This window comes from Eptatretus burgeri, chromosome 14 (assembly GCF_056783735.1).
Source record: "Eptatretus burgeri isolate ZD-2024b chromosome 14, Ebu_testis_v1, whole genome shotgun sequence".
In the NCBI taxonomy this organism is placed as follows: domain Eukaryota; kingdom Metazoa; phylum Chordata; class Myxini; order Myxiniformes; family Myxinidae; genus Eptatretus; species Eptatretus burgeri.
The window spans coordinates 40,494,585-40,502,084 of record NC_140974.1 but is presented as its reverse complement, the minus strand read 5'-3'; the positions used below and the strand labels follow the sequence as shown (position 1 = coordinate 40,502,084).

Here is a 7,500-nt window from a genome sequence, read left to right as displayed (position 1 = left end):
GCTTCACCTACTCATCAATATGAAAAAGTCTCTGTTAAAAAAGCCACATTTGCTGACATTGCACAGATCACGTGGCATGATAAACAGGCTGACTTACAATACCTCATAAGTACAACATGCTACTTCCGTGGGAAATTAAAGAAATTAGTATTTGCTTATTTCTGTCTGTGAGAAGAACTTGCCTTTTCTTTTTCAGCTCTAAAAACGATCTCTTCCACAATACATCTAACAAGCGCACAGGTCAACTGCTTGTTCCAATCAACCTCTGGGGCACCACCCTTAGCCTAGACTCAATGCCAAGTGCATCGCTATCGGCTTTAGCCAGGAGTGGGTCGACCTTGGATTCGGAGCCCAAGGGACGTCTGTGCCAACATGCCTGTCCCGATCCCGGAGTGCCAAGTCCGCCAAAACATCTACGTTGCATACGGCAGTGGAGCGAGCGCATCTGGTTACGGGCATTGCCCGTAGACTTCATTTCATGGTGTGAAGCCACAACAGCAACCCCGAGCCATAAGTGATAGGAGCTGCTCAGGAAGAAAAATGATACTTATGACCCATTTCTTGTGCTCAGCTAGTAGGCGTTTCCTCGGAGCAGACATTTCAATGATTCAAACCAAATCTCAGACCCATATTATGACAAATCCACTTTCACATCGAAACAGCAAAGCTGTACATTCATAAAATGGGTTTTAAAAAATGCTGCATCACATGTGATTATCATTCGCTTCGAAGGAAGCTTCATCAGCCAGAGGTGGCTCTTTGGCTTCAGGAAGCAAAAAGCTTTGTTGCGACAGCTTTGAACTCAAACACTTTTCCCCACTCAAACACCTTCACACAAGCACTTTTTCTGATTTTTTTTTTCCAAACAACCTCAACAATCAACTTAATCATTCTTCTTTAAGAGAAGCAATTGCTCCACTTAATGCCAACAGGTAATGGATGTGGTTGTAATCTAAAGAAAATAAAAGGATAAACTGGCACCAGAAAACAAGTTTAACTTGTGTGGCTTTGGAATAAGTAGTTCAAAGCAATTCTCACAATTTCTGATGTTTCACAGGAAAAGAAAATTGCACCAATGATGGTCATGTCTAATGAGAACTCTGGACTTCAACCATGTAATACGAGTGAAGGGACACTGACCGGACAATGTTGTGACCTAGACCTGTTTGTGATGAATCAGCATCTAGGGCAGGGTGTTCTGACCTAGCTGTACTACTCACACACTGTGTAACCTTTTAATAGCCTTTACTCAACAACACACACACACACACATACTTGGACTGCATCCAATGGAAAGCATTGCAATAATATACACAAAATGCACCAGCAGGTGGCCCCACCATGGTTACAAGACCACGTCTCAAGTACCCCCCCCCCCCCCCGCCTTCGGATGCAAACCAAAAAAATTAAATGACTCGCACCTGATCAGGAATGACCCTGATTAGAAACACTTCAATTTAGATAGACAGTACATGACAAAACACACCATATTATATCCTGTAGTGTATGCTTCTTTCGAAGGCTTGCAAATAGGCCTTGCCAGACTCTTCTTTGCCTGATCCTATACTGTTGTTTGCCCCGAGCTTAGTTATACCTCGGCTTGCACAAACTTTCAAGGCCTTTCTACAATATGGTGCCATCCGAGTTCAGTGCCTCAGATTTAAGGCCTAGTTGAGCATCCAGCACCTCTAAAGCTGGACTGTTTCTCCAGGATGGCCCATCCCAGGTCATTCTCATCCCCAGGCATTGAGCTCCTGACAGCTCATCTGTCAGCCGAGTCCCAAAGAATGCAGCCTGGAAGGGAATCAAGGTGGAGGGAAGAGGGTGGTGCATGTTTCAATGGGAAGTAGAGGAGGGGGGGGAGGGGTATTGATTGGGTTTGTCATGTTGTGGAGTTCACACAGAGAAAGCCTTATCTTAATCTCTCACCCCCACCCTTCGACCTTCCACTGTTTAAACGTGGCCCCACACACGCTTCCTGCTGCTGACCAACCACAGCTGGGCGGTGACGCGGCACGTGCGACCGTTTCATTGGAAGTTCTCACGCATCATCGGCACGCAAGTGTTTGATCATTAGCTAAAGCCTACAACTCAAGTCATAATCATCATTTTACTTCAAATACGGCTATTAGGTGACACTAAGTGAAAACAAAAATTTTAATGTTAAAGATAGATTGCAATTAGCAAATAAAAACCATCTTGCTGACGACATTGGGAGAGAGCATTCAAACAGCATGTGGATAATAAAAATGGATATTTAATTATATGCTATAATAATAATAATTATTATTATAATAATAAAAACCACCGATTAAGTTCTAGCGAAAACAATTCTGCACACATTTGAATGTGCAAAACATGACCTCTCAGGGTCACTGACTGATCAGCACAGTTCAGTCTTTATTAAAGCATCTCTCGATTGCCCGGATGAGCGATGTACCCATCAATCAGGCAATGTTACTCATTTGCCATGGAGTAAGGTCCAAGCGGGAAAAGCCAATGAGCCCTGAAGGGCAGGTCTTAAGAGGCATGGAAGAAATGTCCATTCGTTCTCCAGAGGTCAGCGGGGGTTCACCATTGGGCAATTTTAGTGATTCAACATTGACGAAATAACAATAAGCGACTTGACACATTATATCTTGAGGAAGAAACAAGTAAACGCCCAATGCAAGGTTCACGTCCGTATTCGAAAGGCACATTTTGACCTTTGGCGTAAAGGACGCACGCAATGAACCTAAGCTTTTATAGGGTAACCGCCTCCTTGAGTATAACTGTGGAGTGGCCTGATTGGTTTAAAAAGTCCCAATTTTTTTTTTCTTAAAAAAATCATGCTCAGTACAGACATATTAAAACACAGGATAACAATGTAATAAATTTGTATTCTAACAATATTTTGCAATGAGGTTATCTGTCGAGAGGCATTGGAACATTTTGAAACAGGGACGGCTGATAGCTGTGTTCGATTAAACGTTGATGTCAGTTAGAACGTTTATAATAATCTGATAATTTTGTGTAATCTCTTTCCATGTACTGGATAATACTCTACCATGGTGAAAACAGGCCATAGATAAGAAAAGATGCTCCACCATAACAGACTCTTAGATTCGAGAACATGTTCAGAATTTTAACAGAGCTACATAAAAGGTTAACCTCTGACGGCTAAGTCTACTTGCTTGTCATAATCGAACAATGGTTTATTGTAATCCAACAACATTCTAGCCTGGTGTTCGCTTAGCGGTTAGGGTGGTGGCTTGGGATCCTAGGGTCCTGAGTTTCAGCCCCGTTGGCCACTGAATTAAAACCAGGGGGTTGACTCAGCCTGTCATCTTTCTGAGGTCGGCGAAATGAGCACCAGTGTACTGGTAATCGGGGCAATGCATCAGCGGCATAGCTGCGCCCCTAACCAATGATCTAATCAGCAGCCAAAAAGGCAGCACACGATGGGAACCACATTCTAAGTTTCAAGCATGCACATTGATATTACTTGTGATTTTTGAAGTACAACTTGCACCGTCTGCCATTTGTCGAACAATCTTTATGGCTATTTTGATTTTATCTCGTACATCTGATTACAAACAGTACTTTGCAAATATTAAGGTTTGCAAACTTTGCGAACATGAAAGTTTGTTGTTTTTCAGGTTCTCTCGCACCTCCAAGCACATCTATTATTCAAATGTTCTGGTGAAGCAGCTAATGGTGCCATTCCCAATGCAAGTAGAGAGGAATTGCTCTCCAACCCCGGGTCACAATTACCAAGAAAACTGTGTTCTATGGCTGTCGTGCAATTTGACAGACGACAATGACATCTCAGGCTGGTTTCATTAGAAGTTGGGAACACCATGTTCGGATCTTTCATCAAAACAAGGTGATAAAGGATGTTCAAATCTGGATAGCCACAGGAAACATTAGAATTTATAATCTGTTCCATGAGGAGGCATATTATTATGATTGTTGATGCACATGTACATCAATCAGCCACTGATTCAAGCGATGAAAAACACAAAAAGCAACAATATGCTTTAAAGTGTATTGATTTGTTTTTAGATAATGCAAATATATTTAATTCTCTTGAAAGCCTTTTTATTAATCCAAATTGATATGAAATATCAGGAAATCAAAGTATTTTCACACAATTCCAGAGACAGTTTAATCTGTCCATAAAAGTGACAGTGAAGTAGTTTGATGATGAGGTAAAGATAATGATTAAGAAACAAGAACAGTAATCAATTCATTTTCAGCTTAAATTTAATTTGAATTTCCTTGAAGATGCGTTTCAGTGTTTTGTCATATTTCTTTGTGCAACGTAAATTAAAGATGACGTTTCTCTTTACTTACGAGCAAGTACAACCCGTCACTTCGCCAAGAGTATTAATGGGGTGAGAGAGAGAGAAGAGGAAGGGGTGGGAAAGAGAGGAAGAGAGGAGAGAGGGAGAGGAGAGAGGAAGAGAGGAGGCATGGGAAAGAGAATAGAAGAAAGCATGGAGGGAAGAGAGGGGAGAGGAGAGGGCGGAGACAGGCGGGAGGGGAAGCTAGGAAGGGGGGGAAGAGCGATGCTTCACCAAATGTTGTTATGCACTGTGGGAGGGAGGAGTGCGAGGAGGGTGAGAGAGAGAGGGGGGGGGAGGAGGAAAAAAAAAAGAGAGAAAGGTGAGGGGTGAAGGTGGGGTTAGTAAAGAGATGATATGTTATGCTTAATGACCAAACACACTCAAAAAAACAAACTCATGTCAGAACAGCTGTACACACAATGACACAACAGAGTTTATAATGTAATCCGTTGCCACATCTGCAAAACCTTTGATATTCCAGTTCCAGAAAAGTCGTAGGAACATGAAACAAAAGCAATCACTGAAAACATGGAAGTACCTACCAATCAGTTACGATCGAATGATCCCATCGAGCATGAACATCGCAAACAAAGCGTTTGTACCAGATATCATACTTAGGAACAAAAAAGAGAAGAAGGCATTGCTGATTGAGGTGTTAATAGCAGTGATTTTGGACTCAACAATGCAGTACTCAAGAAAATTACCAAATACCAAGACCTCAAGAATGAAGTGAGAAGCTGAAGAATGCCAAAGTTGCACCAGTGATAGTTTGAGCTATGAGAATGATGACAAAGAACCTCACAGAGATATTAAACGTCGGGGCAATACTCCTGGGCGCTCACCGAGTCCTGGATGCAAAGATAATCAGGCAACCACTGGTAGGCATGGATGACTCACAGAATATATAATGGAGAAGAAAGTAAATACCTATGGATTTTTTTTTTAATGCCATGAACAAACCTTGGTACATCACAGGTGATAATGTGTGTATGTATATGTATATATGTATATATGTATATATGTATATATGTATGTATGTATGTATGTATGTATGTATGTATGTATGTATGTATATATATATATATATATATATATATATATATATATATATATATATATATATATATATATATATATATATATATATATATATATATATATATATATACCTGGTGTTGGCACAGTGGTAAGGGCAGCGGCTTGGGATCCAAAAGTTCCTGAGTTCAAGCCCCGTTGGGCCACTGAATTAACACACCAGGGGGTTGACCCAGAGCCTGGTGTTGGCGCAGTGGTTAGGGCAGCGGCTTGGGATCCAAAAGGTCCTGAGTTCAAGTCCCGTTGAGCCACTGAATTAATACACCAGGGGGTTGACTCAGCCTGTCATCCTTCCGAGGTCGGCGAAATGAGTACCAGTATACTGGGCCGGTGTATACCCCGGTTAAAATAGGTGTACCATATCCCTGTGTCGTAAGAGGCGACCAGGGTTGCGTCAGGAAGGGCATCCGGCATAAAACATGTGCCAAATCACTATGCGGATCATACGGATGATCCGCTGTGGCAACCCCGAACGGGAGCAGCCGAAAGAAGAAGAAGAAGAAGAAGAAGGGGTTGACTCAGCCTGTCATCCTTCCGAGGTCAGCGAAATGAGTACCAGTGTACTGGGCCGGTGTATACCATGGTTAAAATAGGTGTACCATATCCCTGTGTCGTAAGAGGCGACCAGGGTTGCATCAGGAAGGGCATCCGGCATAAAACATGTGCCAAATCACTATGCGGATCATACGGATGATCCGCTGTGGCAACCCCGAACGGGAGCAGCCGAAAGAAGAAGAAGAAGAAGGGGTTGACTCAGCCTGTCATCCTTCCGAGGTCAGCGAAATGAGTACCAGTGTACTGGGCCGGTGTATACCACGGTTAAAATAGGTGTACCATATCCCTGTGTCGTAAGAGGTGACCAGGGTTGCGTCAGGAAGGGCATCTGGCGTAAAACATGTGCCAAATCACAATGCGGATCATACGGATGATCCGCTGTGGCGACCCCGAACGGGAGCAGCCGAAAGAAGAAGATAGATAGAGAGATGGATAGATGGATAGATATATATATATATATATATATATATATATATATATATATATATATATATATATATATATATATATATATATATATATATATATAAATGAGCCTGGTGTTGGCGCAGTGATTAGGGCAGCGGCTTGGGATCCAAAAGGTCCTGAGTTCAAGCCCCGTTGAGCCACTGAATTAATACACCTGGGGGTTGACTCAGCCTGTCATCCTTCCGAGGTCGGCGAAATGAGTACCAGTATACTGGGCTGGTGTATACCCTGGTTAAAATAGGTGTACCATATCCCTGTGTCGTAAGAGGCGACTAGGGTTGCGTCAGGAAGGGCATCCGGCGTAAAACATGTGCCAAATCACAATGCGGATCATACGGATGATCCGCTGTGGCGACCATTGACAGGAGCAGCCGAAAGAAGAAGAAGAGATATATATATATATATATATATATATATATATATATATATATATTTTCATCCATCCATCCATCCATCCATCGGGACCATACTCTGTGCAGAGCGTTGGTGCTGCCGAAGCAGTCTCCTTGGCTATTGGACACAATCGTGGACAGGTCGCCACTCTGCCAAAATATACCAGCATGCTGGCACTCATTTTGCTGACCTCGGAAGGATGACAGGCCAAGTTAACCCCACCTGGTATTAATTGAACAGCTGAGCAGAATTTTAAATCAGGACCCTCAAATATCAAGCCCGCCACACTAATCATTAAGCCAACACCAAGCATATAAAAAAATATATATATATATATATTTCTATGTACACACACACACCAGATATACTGTCGGATTCTATATTTACAGACCCCATGTATTCACAGGTCATACATTCGCGTATTCAATTGTACGCGATTATAACTGAATGCGTGAATTTAGTGATGTGATCTGCTTCGACATTCGCGTGTTCAGTTTTTTTTTGTTTGTTTGTTTTTTTACACTTCAGCACTGGTCTCCTATATAATCCATCTGGGAAATTGTAAATCAGCCAACATCACAACATTACATAAAAGGTGCAAAAACAGACCCCCTCAACTGCAGCACAATTAGCTTACTGTACTTCCAATCATCAGCAAAGT

The 7,500-nt window shown here is 42.2% G+C and overlaps 1 protein-coding gene across 6 annotated transcripts in view; it reads right to left on the bottom strand.

The window, feature by feature from the left end:
* GREB1L (GREB1 like retinoic acid receptor coactivator) overlaps positions 1 to 7,500 on the bottom strand; it is a 326,780-nt gene that overhangs the window by 234,503 nt on the left and 84,777 nt on the right. The gene's annotated exons all lie outside the window — the stretch shown is intronic.